The sequence below is a fragment of the Bufo bufo genome, chromosome 3, assembly GCF_905171765.1.
Source record: "Bufo bufo chromosome 3, aBufBuf1.1, whole genome shotgun sequence".
NCBI classification, from domain to species: Eukaryota; Metazoa; Chordata; class Amphibia; order Anura; family Bufonidae; genus Bufo; species Bufo bufo.
Genome location: NC_053391.1, coordinates 145,940,820 through 145,963,071, shown reverse-complemented (window position 1 = coordinate 145,963,071; position 22,252 = coordinate 145,940,820). Strand labels below are relative to the sequence as shown.

The 22,252-nt window shown below is 42.6% G+C and overlaps 1 non-coding gene across 1 annotated transcript; it reads right to left on the bottom strand.

Annotated features, from left to right (window-relative positions):
* Positions 1-21,168: 21,168 nt before the first annotated feature.
* Positions 21,169-21,241, bottom strand: TRNAV-UAC. Its single transcript has one exon. It is a non-coding gene; the product is annotated as a tRNA-Val (tRNA).
* Between the last annotated feature and the right edge of the window lie 1,011 nt (positions 21,242-22,252).

Here is a 22,252-nt window from a genome sequence, read left to right as displayed (position 1 = left end):
GATTTCTCTCATATTGTACCATTGAGTATTATAGTTGGTTATCATGCGTGTGACAGGAGTTTCTGGGTTGACCCGAGTCTTGGGAGATAATAGGGATTCCCTTGATGCGGCGGCGGCACGCGTATAACCACGTTGTATATCACTCTGATTGTAACCCCGTTGTGTAAAACGGTTTTTTAAGGTTTCAGATTCCCTTTCAAATTCGCCTCTTGATGTGCAGATCCGTCTTGCCCTCAAGAATTGACCAATCGGTATTGAGTTTTTTTGATGTTTGGGGTGGAATGAAGTCGCATGAAGCAAGGAGTTAACGGCAGTTGATTTCCTATGGATCGAGGTTTCAAGGTCACCATTAGTTGTTATTTTAATGTTGATGTCTAGGAAGTCAATTTCTTTCTGACTTACCACTTTGGTTAGAGTGATGTTCCAATTGTTCGCATTTAATTTCTCCAAAAACAAATCCAAAGACACCCGTGACCCCTGCCATATAAACAAAACATCATCAATAAACCTCATCCATGATATTACCTCCCCATCAGCTTCATCCATAGATGACTGCACACACTGTCGCTCCCAATTGCCCAAAAATAAATTTGCATACGAGGGTGCGCATTTCGCACCCATCGCTACTCCTCGTAGTTGTAAATAATGTTGGTCTTTAAACAAAAAATAATTGTGCCTCAATATGTAGTCTAGAAGTTTCATCAAAAGATCAATCAAATCCTGTGGAAGATTTCTTGTGCGTAGAAAGAAAAGAGAGGATTCCAAGCCTATATCGTGTGCAATACACGTATACAATGATTCTACATCACATGTTATTAAAAACATGTTATCCTCCATTTTTACATTCTCCAGACGTTTTAACACGTCTGTCGAGTCACGAATATACGAAGGTAAACTCTCAACGCATGGTTTTAGATAAAAGTCCAAGAACTGGAACACTGGTTCATTAAGACCACCACATCCCGAAACAATCGGTCTTCCAGGAGGCTCAACCCAGAAACTCCTGTCACACGCATGATAACCAACTATAATACTCAATGGTACAATATGAGAGAAATCTTCAGAAGATTTTGGCCCATCCTCAAATCGGATGTGGACCTGGGGAAAATAATTACCCCCACTCCCCAATTTGTGGCGAAACGTAGCAAAAATCTTAGGGATATTTTAGTGAGGAGCCATTATATACCATCTAAATCCGGATTCATTTTTGAATCCAAAGGGCCCAAATGGGGGTCTGTACCATGTGGTCATTGCACCACATGTAGAGCAATTACCAAAACCAAGACTTTTGAGGATTCCTCAGGTAAAGTGAGCTACAACATTGTTCATTTTATCAACTGTAGTGTCACAGGAATCATATATCACGCCACATGTCCATGTGGCCTGATATATATTGGTATGACGACTCGTGAGTTTCGGGTTCGCATACAGGAACATCAGAAAGACATTCGGGCAGCTGCCAAAATTGTGGATGGAGAAAGAGATAAACTTGTAAAACTAAAACCTATTGCAAAACATTTCCGTCAGAAACATAACAACTGTTGGCAGGACTTAAAATTCAGGGGGATAGATAGGGTCTCCCTTGGTGCGCGTGGCGGAGATCTGTTCAAACGGTTGGAGCAGGTTGAAAGCAAGTGGATTGTGAAGCTGAACACTCAGGTGCCATTTGGCCTGAATGACAAAATTCCATTTGCCTCGTTTTTGTAGGGTGCAGCATCATCCCTGATGTGTGGTGTTTTAGATAGTTAGGATGTCTATGTTTTTAGGTTATCTCTAGCCGGGTTCCTATGGTGTGATGTTTGAATTATGCACACTGATTTGATCTCTCTTTTGTCTACATATGTAGGGTATATATATACTGCTGTTGTGGGATCGGAAAATCTTTTTCTCCATAAGAATAAATATGGATAGGGCCTACAAACCAGTGGATCGTCTGGTGAACTGCGATCAATGAGTCATGTATACACATCATGTTATGAAATGCATTTATGTCTGTACATTATAAACACATGTTGATGAAATCATGTATTCTTATTACTAATAATTTTTAAATACATGTCTTTCTTTATTTTTATAACACATGTATTGTTCGTTCATGCCGGTGTTGTTGTACCGTGATAAGGCATGCATGACAATATATTTATTTTTATTATTTATTTTTATTTTTTATTATATGTATTTGTGCACAACATATGTTTTAATACTATGATCATGTTTACTTATATTTTTTGCACGAGGGTAATTATTTATATAATCAAGTCAAACTGTATTTTTGTGGTATGATAATCATGTCCTTTGGAATGAGAATCATGCAGATATTGATGTGTATATTTGCTTACATAATAATGAATTGTCTCACAACTTATGTGTATTTTACATAAATATATATATATTGTTTATAGCACTATCACTGGTGTCATTAATCACTGTTTTTGTATTTCTAGTGTGGGGGGTTTATTCAGAATTTAATTTATGATGTATGGTATCTGTGCATATCTGTTTTGAGATATATATATCTTTAGAGATACATGACGAACTAAATATTGGTAGGGAGATAAGAAAAACTACATAACCCCATATGTATATATGTTTTAGGATGGAGAGCGCACTGTTGGAGTAATAGATCTAAGACAGATTTTGCCCTTAACCTGCATGGAGCTCGTAGTGCGCACGTCCATCTGCGCAGCCGCGGGCGCACTGACGCGGCCCTGGCTCTGACGTAGGACGTCCTGTGCTCTGGTGAGCGTAGCCGTCCTGCGTCACTGCTACGGCCGGTCACGTGGGCATTGGCGGTGTGCGGCGGTTCGTGCGCCATAACACACGAGACGAGCATAACATACTATGCAGGTGAGGAATGCTGTGGAACCTGCCTCCTCATCAGTGTGCCCTTCATCAATAGGTGAGGTGAAAGTGTGTCCGCCCACTATGTGGACCATATATACCCGGCTAGGAAGTTGTTTGTCATTACCCCTTGAAAAAGCTGACGGCGAAACGCGCGTCGGGGCACAGACTGTCAGTGCCGTGGTAGAGATTGTGGTCAGTATGCTTCCTCATTCATGTCATTATTTGTTTAGAGTCACCGATGTGAGTAATAGGTCCTTTTTAGTCTATGGTTTAATGTTTACCGTTTGCTACATGGTATAGACAGGACTTAACTCGGTGTTGGGCATTGACCAATCTCCTCTGCTGTAAAGTAATTTTAGCACTTGCACTTTACGCACAATTATTGTAACTACCACATATCTGCGGTCTGTATGGCATTTTAAGTGTTCTTAAATGTCTGTGTGGCCAGTGGTCACAACTCTATTTTTTGTACCAATAAAAAGATCTGTGATTTTGTATAAAACTTTATTGCTTGAGTTGTGATTTGATACTTATAGATCCATATATCTTGTATTGGTTTTGTAATGAATGATTATGGATCATTTACTTATCTAAAATAAGGAAACAGTATTGGTTTATCTATATATCTTGTTGTTTCAGGATTTCCTTAGTTAATATGGACTTTCGTGCTATAGAAAGTGACTGGCTATCACGGGTCACTACCATATTCAGGGATGGTGCTGCATCAGCCAATAACGCCGCTCAACCGGATGTATTTGAGACACAGAAAGTACTTAAATACCTATATAAAAGTCGCACCAAGACATGGTGGAACAAAGTCGCATTGGAGCAGTATTTGATTAAGGACCTAACACCACGGGGTCTTCGTGTACAGGTATATCCCTCTTTCCCACTGGAAGATGACACACTAAAGCTTAGATGGGAAGATGCCTGTAAGATTTGCTCCCGGACATTTCTAGAACTCCTAATAGGGTATGAGAAAAAACATTTGGAGGAAATAGAAAAATCTATAAATCCTTTACAAGAGAAACTACGTAATCTTATAGATCCTGAGGCCCTAAATCGTTTTGAACAAGAACTGAACTCTGACCATGCACGTTGGGATAAGGAAATTCAGGATATGAAGGCCAAGAAATTCCAGCGGGATATTGCGGATCACCAGCAAAGCAGGGTGTTCCGATGGCAATATAAACGTAGTTTTGGAGTCTCTGGCAATAGTTCCTCAGCATCCAATTACAGTGGGATATCTCAACAATCCCATCGATCCCAAACGAGATCTCAAACAAGATCACAGGATGGACAAAGATCAGACATTCCACCCCAGGATGTGTCAAGACAATACCATACACGAACACCTGTAAAACGTAAATACAATCCTGAGGAGAACCACGGTGGGGAACTAAAGGTAATTAACTTGTCTGACACACCACTTACTGTGGCACAGATTGAGGTGTTATCATTCGGACTAACCTTTAGTCCAGTGTCCACCTATGACAATTTTACGGCAATAAAGGATACTTTCCTTTTTGCACGTAAACTAATATACAAAAAACATTTCTCTAAAAATGATCTTGATGTCTTTTCAGCCCCGGAGGAACTGGAGGCGCTTCGAGCGCTAGAATCTCTGCTTCTGGAACAAGAGGTAGGCATGCCCAAGTTCCCGCCCTTCACCCGTGGCCGGGCGACCACGTTTCCACCCTTGTCATGCAATTCCGCCATCGAGACTTTTGTCAAGATGGTGGTGCAGGAGCTGTATAGACTACCAGCGAGGAGGCCATATGATAATGTGTCGAAAAATCAGCGACTGGCCATAACAGAATTAAAGAATATGAAAAATGTGGTGATCAAACCAGCTGACAAGGGTGGAAACGTGGTTGTTTGGCCTACGGATATGTATGAAACTGAAGTATATAGGCAATTGCGGGATAGGATGTGTTATGAACGTTTGCCTGCCAATCCAACCATTGGTTTCAAACTCCAATTGGAGGACATTCTATCAAGTGGGGTAGAAGATAACATCATTACCCAATCGGTATACCAGAGCCTTTTAATCAAACATCCGGTCATCCCGACTTTATATCTACTACCGAAAGTCCATAAGTCCTCCACAAAGCCTCCTGGAAGACCGATTGTTTCGGGATGTGGTGGTCTTAATGAACCAGTGTGCCAGTTCTTGGACTTTTATCTAAAACCATGCGTTGAGAGTTTACCTTCGTATATTCGTGACTCGACAGACGTGTTAAAACGTCTGGAGAATGTAAAAATGGAGGATAACATGTTTTTAATAACATGTGATGTAGAATCATTGTATACGTGTATTGCACACGATATAGGCTTGGAATCCTCTCTTTTCTTTCTACGCACAAGAAATCTTCCACAGGATTTGATTGATCTTTTGATGAAACTTCTAGACTACATATTGAGGCACAATTATTTTTTGTTTAAAGACCAACATTATTTACAACTACGAGGAGTAGCGATGGGTGCGAAATGCGCACCCTCGTATGCAAATTTATTTTTGGGCAATTGGGAGCGACAGTGTGTGCAGTCATCTATGGATGAAGCTGATGGGGAGGTAATATCATGGATGAGGTTTATTGATGATGTTTTGTTTATATGGCAGGGGTCACGGGTGTCTTTGGATTTGTTTTTGGAGAAATTAAATGCGAACAATTGGAACATCACTCTAACCAAAGTGGTAAGTCAGAAAGAAATTGACTTCCTAGACATCAACATTAAAATAACAACTAATGGTGACCTTGAAACCTCGATCCATAGGAAATCAACTGCCGTTAACTCCTTGCTTCATGCGACTTCATTCCACCCCAAACATCAAAAAAACTCAATACCGATTGGTCAATTCTTGAGGGCAAGACGGATCTGCACATCAAGAGGCGAATTTGAAAGGGAATCTGAAACCTTAAAAAACCGTTTTACACAACGGGGTTACAATCAGAGTGATATACAACGTGGTTATACGCGTGCCGCCGCCGCATCAAGGGAATCCCTATTATCTCCCAAGACTCGGGTCAACCCAGAAACTCCTGTCACACGCATGATAACCAACTATAATACTCAATGGTACAATATGAGAGAAATCTTCAGAAGATTTTGGCCCATCCTCAAATCGGATGTGGATCTGGGGAAAATAATTACCCCCACTCCCCAATTTGTGGCGAAACGTAGCAAAAATCTTAGGGATATTTTAGTGAGGAGCCATTATATACCATCTAAATCCGGATTCATTTTTGAATCCAAAGGGCCCAAATGGGGGTCTGTACCATGTGGTCATTGCACCACATGTAGAGCAATTACCAAAACCAAGACTTTTGAGGATTCCTCAGGTAAAGTGAGCTACAACATTGTTCATTTTATCAACTGTAGTGTCACAGGAATCATATATCACGCCACATGTCCATGTGGCCTGATATATATTGGTATGACGACTCGTGAGTTTCGGGTTCGCATACAGGAACATCAGAAAGACATTCGGGCAGCTGCCAAAATTGTGGATGGAGAAAGAGATAAACTTGTAAAACTAAAACCTATTGCAAAACATTTCCGTCAGAAACATAACAACTGTTGGCAGGACTTAAAATTCAGGGGGATAGATAGGGTCTCCCTTGGTGCGCGTGGCGGAGATCTGTTCAAACGGTTGGAGCAGGTTGAAAGCAAGTGGATTGTGAAGCTGAACACTCAGGTGCCATTTGGCCTGAATGACAAAATTCCATTTGCCTCGTTTTTGTAGGGTGCAGCATCATCCCTGATGTGTGGTGTTTTAGATAGTTAGGATGTCTATGTTTTTAGGTTATCTCTAGCCGGGTTCCTATGGTGTGATGTTTGAATTATGCACACTGATTTGATCTCTCTTTTGTCTACATATGTAGGGTATATATATACTGCTGTTGTGGGATCGGAAAATCTTTTTCTCCATAAGAATAAATATGGATAGGGCCTACAAACCAGTGGATCGTCTGGTGAACTGCGATCAATGAGTCATGTATACACATCATGTTATGAAATGCATTTATGTCTGTACATTATAAACACATGTTGATGAAATCATGTATTCTTATTACTAATAATTTTTAAATACATGTCTTTCTTTATTTTTATAACACATGTATTGTTCGTTCATGCCGGTGTTGTTGTACCGTGATAAGGCATGCATGACAATATATTTATTTTTATTATTTATTTTTATTTTTTATTATATGTATTTGTGCACAACATATGTTTTAATACTATGATCATGTTTACTTATATTTTTTGCACGAGGGTAATTATTTATATAATCAAGTCAAACTGTATTTTTGTGGTATGATAATCATGTCCTTTGGAATGAGAATCATGCAGATATTGATGTGTATATTTGCTTACATAATAATGAATTGTCTCACAACTTATGTGTATTTTACATAAATATATATATATTGTTTATAGCACTATCACTGGTGTCATTAATCACTGTTTTTGTATTTCTAGTGTGGGGGGTTTATTCAGAATTTAATTTATGATGTATGGTATCTGTGCATATCTGTTTTGAGATATATATATCTTTAGAGATACATGACGAACTAAATATTGGTAGGGAGATAAGAAAAACTACATAACCCCATATGTATATATGTTTTAGGATGGAGAGCGCACTGTTGGAGTAATAGATCTAAGACAGATTTTGCCCTTAACCTGCATGGAGCTCGTAGTGCGCACGTCCATCTGCGCAGCCGCGGGCGCACTGACGCGGCCCTGGCTCTGACGTAGGACGTCCTGTGCTCTGGTGAGCGTAGCCGTCCTGCGTCACTGCTACGGCCGGTCACGTGGGCATTGGCGGTGTGCGGCGGTTCGTGCGCCATAACACACGAGACGAGCATAACATACTATGCAGGTGAGGAATGCTGTGGAACCTGCCTCCTCATCAGTGTGCCCTTCATCAATAGGTGAGGTGAAAGTGTGTCCGCCCACTATGTGGACCATATATACCCGGCTAGGAAGTTGTTTGTCATTACCCCTTGAAAAAGCTGACGGCGAAACGCGCGTCGGGGCACAGACTGTCAGTGCCGTGGTAGAGATTGTGGTCAGTATGCTTCCTCATTCATGTCATTATTTGTTTAGAGTCACCGATGTGAGTAATAGGTCCTTTTTAGTCTATGGTTTAATGTTTACCGTTTGCTACATGGTATAGACAGGACTTAACTCGGTGTTGGGCATTGACCAATCTCCTCTGCTGTAAAGTAATTTTAGCACTTGCACTTTACGCACAATTATTGTAACTACCACATATCTGCGGTCTGTATGGCATTTTAAGTGTTCTTAAATGTCTGTGTGGCCAGTGGTCACAACTCTATTTTTTGTACCAATAAAAAGATCTGTGATTTTGTATAAAACTTTATTGCTTGAGTTGTGATTTGATACTTATAGATCCATATATCTTGTATTGGTTTTGTAATGAATGATTATGGATCATTTACTTATCTAAAATAAGGAAACAGTATTGGTTTATCTATATATCTTGTTGTTTCAGGATTTCCTTAGTTAATATGGACTTTCGTGCTATAGAAAGTGACTGGCTATCACGGGTCACTACCATATTCAGGGATGGTGCTGCATCAGCCAATAACGCCGCTCAACCGGATGTATTTGAGACACAGAAAGTACTTAAATACCTATATAAAAGTCGCACCAAGACATGGTGGAACAAAGTCGCATTGGAGCAGTATTTGATTAAGGACCTAACACCACGGGGTCTTCGTGTACAGGTATATCCCTCTTTCCCACTGGAAGATGACACACTAAAGCTTAGATGGGAAGATGCCTGTAAGATTTGCTCCCGGACATTTCTAGAACTCCTAATAGGGTATGAGAAAAAACATTTGGAGGAAATAGAAAAATCTATAAATCCTTTACAAGAGAAACTACGTAATCTTATAGATCCTGAGGCCCTAAATCGTTTTGAACAAGAACTGAACTCTGACCATGCACGTTGGGATAAGGAAATTCAGGATATGAAGGCCAAGAAATTCCAGCGGGATATTGCGGATCACCAGCAAAGCAGGGTGTTCCGATGGCAATATAAACGTAGTTTTGGAGTCTCTGGCAATAGTTCCTCAGCATCCAATTACAGTGGGATATCTCAACAATCCCATCGATCCCAAACGAGATCTCAAACAAGATCACAGGATGGACAAAGATCAGACATTCCACCCCAGGATGTGTCAAGACAATACCATACACGAACACCTGTAAAACGTAAATACAATCCTGAGGAGAACCACGGTGGGGAACTAAAGGTAATTAACTTGTCTGACACACCACTTACTGTGGCACAGATTGAGGTGTTATCATTCGGACTAACCTTTAGTCCAGTGTCCACCTATGACAATTTTACGGCAATAAAGGATACTTTCCTTTTTGCACGTAAACTAATATACAAAAAACATTTCTCTAAAAATGATCTTGATGTCTTTTCAGCCCCGGAGGAACTGGAGGCGCTTCGAGCGCTAGAATCTCTGCTTCTGGAACAAGAGGTAGGCATGCCCAAGTTCCCGCCCTTCACCCGTGGCCGGGCGACCACGTTTCCACCCTTGTCATGCAATTCCGCCATCGAGACTTTTGTCAAGATGGTGGTGCAGGAGCTGTATAGACTACCAGCGAGGAGGCCATATGATAATGTGTCGAAAAATCAGCGACTGGCCATAACAGAATTAAAGAATATGAAAAATGTGGTGATCAAACCAGCTGACAAGGGTGGAAACGTGGTTGTTTGGCCTACGGATATGTATGAAACTGAAGTATATAGGCAATTGCGGGATAGGATGTGTTATGAACGTTTGCCTGCCAATCCAACCATTGGTTTCAAACTCCAATTGGAGGACATTCTATCAAGTGGGGTAGAAGATAACATCATTACCCAATCGGTATACCAGAGCCTTTTAATCAAACATCCGGTCATCCCGACTTTATATCTACTACCGAAAGTCCATAAGTCCTCCACAAAGCCTCCTGGAAGACCGATTGTTTCGGGATGTGGTGGTCTTAATGAACCAGTGTGCCAGTTCTTGGACTTTTATCTAAAACCATGCGTTGAGAGTTTACCTTCGTATATTCGTGACTCGACAGACGTGTTAAAACGTCTGGAGAATGTAAAAATGGAGGATAACATGTTTTTAATAACATGTGATGTAGAATCATTGTATACGTGTATTGCACACGATATAGGCTTGGAATCCTCTCTTTTCTTTCTACGCACAAGAAATCTTCCACAGGATTTGATTGATCTTTTGATGAAACTTCTAGACTACATATTGAGGCACAATTATTTTTTGTTTAAAGACCAACATTATTTACAACTACGAGGAGTAGCGATGGGTGCGAAATGCGCACCCTCGTATGCAAATTTATTTTTGGGCAATTGGGAGCGACAGTGTGTGCAGTCATCTATGGATGAAGCTGATGGGGAGGTAATATCATGGATGAGGTTTATTGATGATGTTTTGTTTATATGGCAGGGGTCACGGGTGTCTTTGGATTTGTTTTTGGAGAAATTAAATGCGAACAATTGGAACATCACTCTAACCAAAGTGGTAAGTCAGAAAGAAATTGACTTCCTAGACATCAACATTAAAATAACAACTAATGGTGACCTTGAAACCTCGATCCATAGGAAATCAACTGCCGTTAACTCCTTGCTTCATGCGACTTCATTCCACCCCAAACATCAAAAAAACTCAATACCGATTGGTCAATTCTTGAGGGCAAGACGGATCTGCACATCAAGAGGCGAATTTGAAAGGGAATCTGAAACCTTAAAAAACCGTTTTACACAACGGGGTTACAATCAGAGTGATATACAACGTGGTTATACGCGTGCCGCCGCCGCATCAAGGGAATCCCTATTATCTCCCAAGACTCGGGTCAACCCAGAAACTCCTGTCACACGCATGATAACCAACTATAATACTCAATGGTACAATATGAGAGAAATCTTCAGAAGATTTTGGCCCATCCTCAAATCGGATGTGGATCTGGGGAAAATAATTACCCCCACTCCCCAATTTGTGGCGAAACGTAGCAAAAATCTTAGGGATATTTTAGTGAGGAGCCATTATATACCATCTAAATCCGGATTCATTTTTGAATCCAAAGGGCCCAAATGGGGGTCTGTACCATGTGGTCATTGCACCACATGTAGAGCAATTACCAAAACCAAGACTTTTGAGGATTCCTCAGGTAAAGTGAGCTACAACATTGTTCATTTTATCAACTGTAGTGTCACAGGAATCATATATCACGCCACATGTCCATGTGGCCTGATATATATTGGTATGACGACTCGTGAGTTTCGGGTTCGCATACAGGAACATCAGAAAGACATTCGGGCAGCTGCCAAAATTGTGGATGGAGAAAGAGATAAACTTGTAAAACTAAAACCTATTGCAAAACATTTCCGTCAGAAACATAACAACTGTTGGCAGGACTTAAAATTCAGGGGGATAGATAGGGTCTCCCTTGGTGCGCGTGGCGGAGATCTGTTCAAACGGTTGGAGCAGGTTGAAAGCAAGTGGATTGTGAAGCTGAACACTCAGGTGCCATTTGGCCTGAATGACAAAATTCCATTTGCCTCGTTTTTGTAGGGTGCAGCATCATCCCTGATGTGTGGTGTTTTAGATAGTTAGGATGTCTATGTTTTTAGGTTATCTCTAGCCGGGTTCCTATGGTGTGATGTTTGAATTATGCACACTGATTTGATCTCTCTTTTGTCTACATATGTAGGGTATATATATACTGCTGTTGTGGGATCGGAAAATCTTTTTCTCCATAAGAATAAATATGGATAGGGCCTACAAACCAGTGGATCGTCTGGTGAACTGCGATCAATGAGTCATGTATACACATCATGTTATGAAATGCATTTATGTCTGTACATTATAAACACATGTTGATGAAATCATGTATTCTTATTACTAATAATTTTTAAATACATGTCTTTCTTTATTTTTATAACACATGTATTGTTCGTTCATGCCGGTGTTGTTGTACCGTGATAAGGCATGCATGACAATATATTTATTTTTATTATTTATTTTTATTTTTTATTATATGTATTTGTGCACAACATATGTTTTAATACTATGATCATGTTTACTTATATTTTTTGCACGAGGGTAATTATTTATATAATCAAGTCAAACTGTATTTTTGTGGTATGATAATCATGTCCTTTGGAATGAGAATCATGCAGATATTGATGTGTATATTTGCTTACATAATAATGAATTGTCTCACAACTTATGTGTATTTTACATAAATATATATATATTGTTTATAGCACTATCACTGGTGTCATTAATCACTGTTTTTGTATTTCTAGTGTGGGGGGTTTATTCAGAATTTAATTTATGATGTATGGTATCTGTGCATATCTGTTTTGAGATATATATATCTTTAGAGATACATGACGAACTAAATATTGGTAGGGAGATAAGAAAAACTACATAACCCCATATGTATATATGTTTTAGGATGGAGAGCGCACTGTTGGAGTAATAGATCTAAGACAGATTTTGCCCTTAACCTGCATGGAGCTCGTAGTGCGCACGTCCATCTGCGCAGCCGCGGGCGCACTGACGCGGCCCTGGCTCTGACGTAGGACGTCCTGTGCTCTGGTGAGCGTAGCCGTCCTGCGTCACTGCTACGGCCGGTCACGTGGGCATTGGCGGTGTGCGGCGGTTCGTGCGCCATAACACACGAGACGAGCATAACATACTATGCAGGTGAGGAATGCTGTGGAACCTGCCTCCTCATCAGTGTGCCCTTCATCAATAGGTGAGGTGAAAGTGTGTCCGCCCACTATGTGGACCATATATACCCGGCTAGGAAGTTGTTTGTCATTACCCCTTGAAAAAGCTGACGGCGAAACGCGCGTCGGGGCACAGACTGTCAGTGCCGTGGTAGAGATTGTGGTCAGTATGCTTCCTCATTCATGTCATTATTTGTTTAGAGTCACCGATGTGAGTAATAGGTCCTTTTTAGTCTATGGTTTAATGTTTACCGTTTGCTACATGGTATAGACAGGACTTAACTCGGTGTTGGGCATTGACCAATCTCCTCTGCTGTAAAGTAATTTTAGCACTTGCACTTTACGCACAATTATTGTAACTACCACATATCTGCGGTCTGTATGGCATTTTAAGTGTTCTTAAATGTCTGTGTGGCCAGTGGTCACAACTCTATTTTTTGTACCAATAAAAAGATCTGTGATTTTGTATAAAACTTTATTGCTTGAGTTGTGATTTGATACTTATAGATCCATATATCTTGTATTGGTTTTGTAATGAATGATTATGGATCATTTACTTATCTAAAATAAGGAAACAGTATTGGTTTATCTGTTATTGCTGTGTTTACATGCAGCAGTGACAACAATGACTCATCTCTCCCTCATGAATATTTGTGGGAGGGGTTGATCTGACCTTCTCCTTATTATAATAATTATACATTATTTACTTTTTTCTTCAAGTGGGCGGTCTTCACTGGAACGGAGCAGCCAGCCATACAAGTGCCGAATGAAGAGCTGCGGCAGTGGTGAGGATCGCGCATGCGCGATCAACTCACAGCCGCACGGACTGTAATGCAGAGAGGTGGGGGCGTGGCCAAGGCTGATGACGTTCCGTTGAGGTAGCCGCGGCACAAGTGAGGATCGCGCATGCGCGATCAACTCACAGCCGCGCGGACTGTCATGCAGAGAGGTGGGGGCATGGCCAAGGCTGATGACGTTCCGTTGAGGTAGCCGCGGCACAAGTGAGGATCGCGCATGCGCGATCAACTCACAGCCGCACGGAATGTAATGCAGAGAGGTGGGGGCGTGGCCAAGGCTGATGACGTTCCGTTTACATGGCTTAGTCACTCCGACAAGCAGAGAGCTCCATGTCAACGGAACGTCACAGCTGATGACGTGGGCGGTCACATGACTGTTTAGTGTAGCAGAGAAACGGCACAAGATAGGTACAGTAAGTGATTTAGGAAAGCTAAGGGATAGGAGAAATAAAGCCATAGAGATAAGGTTAAGTTAACTCGGATAACCCCTTTAATAGAAAAATAAAAAAATAAAAACTTTGATTCTGGACAACCCCTTTAAGTGAAAGACTTGCAGGCTTGTATTGGATAATGCAGGTCATTTTTTGGGAATATCTCGGGAACGGCAAATCCTAGAGAGCTGAGACCCCCACAAGATTTGAAGATGAATGGTTGCGTTTTTGAGTTTCCGCGGAACATACACACATACGTCCTTTTATATATATACAGTACAGACCAAAAGTTTGGACACACCTTCTCATTCAAAGAGTTTTCTTTATTTTCATGACTATGAAGGCATCAAAACTATGAATTAACACATGTGGAATTATATACATAACAAACAAGTGTGAAACAACTGAAAATATGTCATATTCTAGGTTCTTCAAAGTAGCCACCTTTTGCTTTGATTACTGCTTTGCACACTCTTGGCATTCTCTTGATGAGCTTCAAGAGGTAGTCCCCTGAAATGGTCTTCCAACAGTCTTGAAGGAGTTCCCAGAGATGCTTAGCACTTGTTGGCCCTTTTGCAGTCCAGCTCACCCCAAATCATCTCGATTGGGTTCAGGTCCGGTGACTGTGAAGGCCAAGTCATCTGGCGCAGCACCCCATCACTCTCCTTCATGGTCAAATAGCCCTTACTTTCAAAGTTTTCCCAATTTTTCGGCTGACTGACTGACCTTAATTTCTTAAAGTAATGATGGCCACTGGTTTTTCTTTACTTAGCTGCTTTTTTCTTGCCATAATACAAATTCTAACAGTCTATTCAGTAGGACTATCAGCTGTGTATCCACCTGACTTCTCCTCAACGCAACTGATGGTCCCAACCCCATTTATAAGGCAAGAAATCCCACTTATTAAACCTGACAGGGCACACCTGTGAAGTGAAAACCATTTCAGGGGACTACCTCTTGAAGCTCATCAAGAGAATGCCAAGAGTGTGCAAAGCAGTAATCAAAGCAAAAGGTGGCTACTTTGAAGAACCTACAATATGACATTTTTTCAGTTGTTTCACACTTGTTTGTTATGTATATAATTCCACATGTGTTAATTCATAGTTTTGATGCCTTTATAGTCATGAAAATAAAGAAAACTCTTTGAATGAGAAGGTGTGTCCAAACTTTTGGTCTGTACTGATATATATATATCAGTACAGACCAAAAGTTTGGACACACCTTCTCATTCAAAGAGTTTTCTTTATTTTCATGACTATGAAGGCATCAAAACTATCCGTCCTGACTTACAATGTAAGTCAATGGGGACAGATCCGTTTAACAATGACATAATATGGTGCAATTGCAAACGGATCCGTCCCCCATTGACTTTCAATGTAAAGTCAGGACGGATCCGTCTGACTAACAATTAGACTTAGAGTTTTTTTTACATAGAATGCAGACGGATCCGTTCTGAACGGATACCAGCGTTTGCATTTATAGGTGCGGATCCGTCTGTGCAGATACCAGACGGATCCGCACCTAACGCAGGTGTGAAAGTAGCCTAAGCTTGTGCTCTCTGTATATAGTGCCCCATGCTCTGTGCCCTCTGTATATAGTGCCCCATGCTCTGTGCCCTCTGTATATAGTGCCCCATGCTCTGTGCCCTCTGTATATAGTGTCACATGCTCTGTGCCCTCTGTATATAGTGCCCCATGCTCTGTGCCCTCTGTATATAGTGCCTCATGCTCTGTGCCCTCTGTATATAGTGTCACATGCGGTGTCCTCTGTATATTGTGCCACATACTCTGTGTCTCCTCCTGAGTTCTACTCCATCTGGTTCAGGCCACCATGATGACATCTCCCGGCCACTATTCAGTGCCCCTAATGCTAGTTCCACATGATCTGTGCCCAGGGGCGGTCCAAGGATTTTTGCCGCCCTAGGCAAAGATCCATTTTGCCGCCCCCTCATGTCACTCACTCACTGACAGACAGACACGCACTCAGACACTCACTGACAGACACGCACTGACAGACAGACACGCACTGACAGACAGACACTCAATATTCCGGCATCACAGAGGGCGCACGAGGGAGGAGTGGGGAGCTGCTAGAACAGCCTCCCTTGCCGCCCGCCTCCTCTCCTCCGGTAATTTACTGGCAGAGCAGGCACCTGCCATCAGGGTAAGCAGATGCCTGCTCTGCCATATTTAAGAAGGACCTCCACCTCCTGGCCCCCCTGTAACGGCGCTGAGGGCGGCTCAAGAGCCGCTCGCCCAGGGCTGCAGCCCCAGTCAGGGGGAGCCCACCAGGGAGCCCCCAGCAGGCCGGCGCCCTAGGCGAACGCCTAGTTCACCTATATGGTTGCACCGGCCCTGTCTGTGCCCCTTGTATATAGTGCCACATGCTTGGTGCCCCTTATATGTGCCCCTTTTATGTATCGTGCCACACACAGTGCCCCTAATGCTAGTGGCACATGCTTTGTGCCCTCTTTATATAGTGCTACACACTCTGTGCCCTCTGTATATAGTGCCATATGTTCTGTGCCCTCTGTATATAGTGCCATAAAACTTGTGCCCTCTGTTTATAGCGCCACACACAGGGCATCTAATGCTAGTGACACATACTCTGTTCCCCTTGTATATAATGCCACATGCTTGGTGCCCCTTATAAATAGTGCCTCTTCTATGTGCCCCCTTTATGTATAGTGCCTCTTCTATGTGCCCCCTTTACGTATAGTGCCTCCTCTATGTGCCCCCTTTATGTATAGTGCCTCTTCTATGTGCCCCCTTTACGTATAGTGCCTCTTCTATGTGCCCCCTTTACGTATAGTGCCTCTTCTATGTGCCCCCTTTACGTATAGTGCCTCTTCTATGTGCCCCCTTTACGTATAGTGCCTCTTCTATGTGCCCCCCTTTATGTATAGTGCCTCTTCTATGTGCCCCCCTTTATGTATAGTGCCTCTTCTATGTGCCCCCCTTTATGTATAGTGCCTCTTCTATGTGCCCCCTGAATACAGTGCACACATACTGTATTATAATACTCGGTAAATGGTAGAATGTAGTGGGTAACATAAGGTGTGATGTCACAGGTTACTTGTTGCTGATGGTCACATGACAAGAGGTATAATAGATGCAGTGGGTATATAGTATATACAGCAGTGCACTGATATGTGTGGTACTAGGTAAAAATTACACCTGACATTTCAAATATCAGTACACTGCTGTATATACTATATATCTGTACACACTGCTTCTATTATACCTCATACCTCACATATCAGTACACTGCTGTATATACTATATATCTGTACACACTGCTTCTATTATACCTCGTACCTCACATATCAGTACACTGCTGTATATGCTATATATCTGTACACACTGCTTCTATTATACCTCATACCCCACATATCAGTACACTGCTGTATATGCTATATATCTGTACACACTGCTTCTATTATACCTCGTACCTCACATATCAGTACACTGCTGTATATACTATATATCTGTACACACTGCTTCTATTATACCTCATACCTCACATATCAGTACACTGCTGTATATACTATATATCTGTACACACTGCTTCTATTATACCTCATACCTCACATATCAGTACACTGCTGTATATACTATATATCTGTACACACTGCTTCTATTATACCTCATACCTCACATATCAGTACACTGCTGTATATACTATATATCTGTACACACTGCTTCTATTATACCTCATACCTCACATATCAGTACACTGCTGTATATGCTATATATCTGTACACACTGCTTCTATTATACCTCATACCCCACATATCAGTACACTGCTGTATATGCTATATATCTGTACACACTGCATCTATTATACCTCGTACCTCACATATCAGTACACTGCTGTATATGCTATATATCTGTACACACTGCTTCTATCATACCTCGTACCTCACATATCCGTACACTGCTGTATATACTATATATCTGCACACACTGCATCTATTATACCTCGTACCTCACATATCCGTACACTGCTGTATATACTATATATCTGCACACACTGCATCTATTATACCTCGTACCTCACATGTCAGTACAATGCTGTATATACTATATATCTGTACACACTGCATCTATTATACCTCGTACCTCACATGTCAGTACAATGCTGTATATACTATATATCTGTACACGCTGCATCTATTATACCTCGTACCTCACATGTCAGTACACTGCTGTATATCACATATATCTGTACCACTGCTTCTATTATACCTCGTACCTCGTCACATCAGTGAGCCAGCCACTGGGAATAGCAGAGCAGGGAACCAGAGGTTTCCTTGTCCCGCTGGCGCTGCTCCAGGCACAAGTCCAGTGGACGCAGATACAATTGAGTTCAAGGGCCGCAGCGGCCCTGAACATCCACCGGCCCAGGGGTATGTGGACTCCTGCTCCCCGACCCAGCCCGCCCCTGTATACAAATATAGTATCATTATAATCGTACTGACTGAATCGTACTGGCTTAAGTCAGTTTTACAATGTAGTAAACGCCGTAAAAACAAAAGCCATAGAACTGTGGTGGAATTGCGTTTTTCCAATTATACCCTATTTGGAATTTTTTCCAGCTTCCCACTACATTGTATGCAATATTAAATGGTGCCATTAGAAAGTACAACTTGTCTTGCAAAAAAACAAGGCCTCATACAGTACAGCTACGTGAAGAGAAAATGTATTGCTCCTGGAAGGCGAAAAAAAGAAAACCAAAAAACACCAGGTCCTCTGAAGGGTACTTCCACTAGGGATCAACCGATTATCGGTTTCACCGATATTATCGGCCGATATTGAGGATTTTGACCGTTATCGGTATCGGCATCTATTTTGCCGATATACCGATAACGTATTGGGAACACAGAACGCGCTGCTCAGAGCTCTCCGTGTTCCCTCAGCAGCACAGGGGAGAAGGAAGCAGTGTCTCCCTCCCCCTGTGCTGCCGCTGCCGCCAATGACAGGAGAGAGGACAAGAGGGGGGGAGGGGCTGTGGCCACCGCTCCACCAATGAAGATAAGTCTCTCGATCATTCATATACAGGAGGCGGAAGCTGGCTGCAGAATCACATAGCCGGCTCCCGACCTCTATGAGCGGTAGCTGTGATCTGCGGTAGTTAACCCCTTAGGTGCCGCGGATCGCAGCTACAGTTCATAGAGCTTCATTGGTGGCGCAGTGCGCCCCCCCAAGCCCCCCAGTATTAATCATTGGTGGCGCAGTGCGCCCCCCACCCCCATCCCATCCCAATAGTAAAAACATTGGTGGCGCAGTACGCCCCCCCCCCCCCAGTATTAATCATTGGTGGCGCAGTGCGCCCCCCACCCCCATCCCATCCCAATAGTAAAAACATTGGTGGCGCAGTACGCCCCCCCAGTATTAATCATTGGTGGCAGTGGCCACAGGCTCCCCTCTCCCCTCCTCCTCCGATCGGAGCCCCAGCAGTGTAATCCTGGGGCTCCGATCGGTTACCATGGCAGCCAGAACGCTACTAAAGCCCTGGCTGCCATGTTCAGCTCCATGCTGCTGTGTGCACAGAGCAGAGCAGCAGGGACAGTGTGAGCTCCTATTCACCCTGATAGAGATCTATCAGGGTGAATAGGACAAGGGCTCTAGTCCCTAAGGGGGCTAAAAGTTAGTAAAAAAAAAAATATATATATTAAGTATAAATGAAAAAGATTTACAAAAAAAAAATACACGTTAACAATAAACATATACATTTTCAGCAGATTTGTGTAGGAAAAAAAAAATTTCTCAAAAATAAAAATACCCAGAATATCGGTATAAATTATCGGCTATCGGCCTGAAAGTTCACAAATTATCGGTATCGGCCCTAAAAAATCAATATCGGTCGATCCCTAACTTCCACACTAGCGTTTTTCTTTTCCGGCACTGAGTTCCGTCCTAGGACTCAATTCCAGAAAAAAACTGATCAGTTTTAGGGTTCATTCACTCATTTGTGTGTGTTTTGCGGATCCACAGATCCACAAAACACGGACACTGGCAATGTGCGTTCCGCATTTTGCAGACCGCACATCGCCGGCACTTAATGAAAAATACCTAATCTTGTCCGCAATTGCGGACAAGAATAGGACATGTTCTATTTTTTTCGGGAACGGAAATGCGGACCCGAAAGTGCGGATCCGCATTTCCAGATCCGGGCAACACATTGTGTGGCCCCATAAAAATGAATGGGTCCGCAATTCCGTTCTGCAAGATGCGGAACAGAATTGCGGACGTGTAAATGGAGCCTTATCCAGGGGTGTAGCTATAGGGGGTACAGAGGTAGCAGTCGCTACCGGGCCCAGGAGCCCGAGGGGGCCCAAAGACCCTTGTGCCACATAAGACACTGGCATTATAGAAAGTGCATACTGGTCAATTTACACCTCTGGCTGGAGGGAAGGGGTTAGGTTAAGAATTTGGCATGAGGGGGTGCCCTTTCAATGTTTGCCTCAGGCAGCAGGAAGGCTATGTGCTCCCCTGCCCCTTGCCAACAAGCACTGAGGGACGGGGGCCCAAGCTGAACTCTTGCACCAGGGCCCATGAGCTTTTAGCTACACCCCTGACCTTATCCCCATGCATTCTGAATAGAGAGCATTCCGTTCAGGATGCATCAGGATGTCTTCAGTTCAGTCTTTTTGCCTTTTCAGGACGGAGATAATACTGCAGCATGCTACGGTTTTCTGTCCGGCCAAAGATCCTGAACACTTGCTGGAAAACCGGATCCAGCAATAATTTCCATTAAAATGTATCAATGCCGGATCCGGTAGTATCCGGATCCGGTTTCCCAATCTGCCCATGCACAGACTTTTAAAAATGTGAAAAAAATAAATACCGGATCTGTTTTTCCGGATGACAACTGGAAAGACGGATCCGGTATGGCAATGCATTTGTGAGACGGATCCGCATCCAGATCCATCTCACAAATGCATCCATTTGCGTCCGGATTGCCGGATCCAGCGGGCAGTTCCGGCGACGGAACTGCCTGCCAGAATCCTCTGCCGCAAGTGTGAAAGTAATAAATTCTTCACCATACATTTTTATTTATAGATACATGCCATAATCTATCTATCTATCTATCTATCTATCTATCTATCTATCTATCTATCTATCTATCTATCTATCTAGCTATCTAGCTATCTATCATTGATCTAAGGAAAAAAAGCGCACCTTACAAAGCCCATGAATACCTGTATTTTTCACAAGCACTAAATAAAAAAATGTCTCATGAAAGAGGACAAAACAGCAATAATTATAAAAAAATAAAAATAAAAAAATAATGATGGTTCCACTGGGGCTCGAACCCAGGACCTTCTGCGTGTAAAGCAGACGTGATAACCACTACACTATGGAACCGCCGTGGAGGCTGACCCTGACATGCGTACAGAAAGAGAAAGCTCCCATTTCCTGTTTCCTACACGTCACACCGCGCTTGTTGGTAAACTACTATACAGACACATGAACCTGCGCTTTACACGGCCGTGGTCTGAATGACGTCACCAGCCTATTATAAACGCGTATATATATCATTGTAATTAGCAAAGTACCATAGTTCTTGCATATGCGATACTTTGACGTATTCAGCCCCTCGATGAATTCGTGTATTACTCACTAGTTATTAACGTTTAATGAATACTTCAACGTCCACCTCATAGCTCAGCGAGCAGACTGTCACTGGAAGTGCGTCCTGTATTCCACCACTAGATGGCGCACGGAGCCAGAGAGAGCGCGCGGGGACCGCTGCATACATTCAGAAAGAGCCTCCATTATGGCGGCTGTGCCGGGGTTGCGTCATTGTGACGCCGCTGTGAGGGGAGAAAAGCGCGGGACGTGAGGCATGAGATCAATGCAAAGATATTTTGCTAAATTTGGGAAACTGGTGCGTGACACCAGTCGTTGTTTAGCAGCGATTGGCTGCAACAAATTAGCCAATTTTAGGCAAATTATGGTAATAAATATGATCACAACACGTGGCCTATATGCTTAGATTTGCCACCGCATTTACTAAGACTGTCCGCTGGCCTTACGACTGGATTACTGCTCTGAGGGCACATTATTCTTCTGGCTACAGGTGGCGGAAATACTGCGGATTCTCTGGAGTGGAATTTGCGCACGGAAAATCCACAGCGTTCACACTACATGTAAAGTGGATGAGCGTACCTGCTAAGTGTATGGCCACACGGTCAGGTATCTGCATGGGGTTTCAGAAGCCAAAACAGCGTTGCCCCCCAGAATTAATAATGTCCCCATTAGTGCCCCCCAGAATTAATAGTGCCCCATTAGCGCTCCCAGTAATACCCTGATTAGTGCCTTGAGTAATAGAAATGCCCACATTTGTGCCCCCAGTAATAGTAATGCCCTCATTAG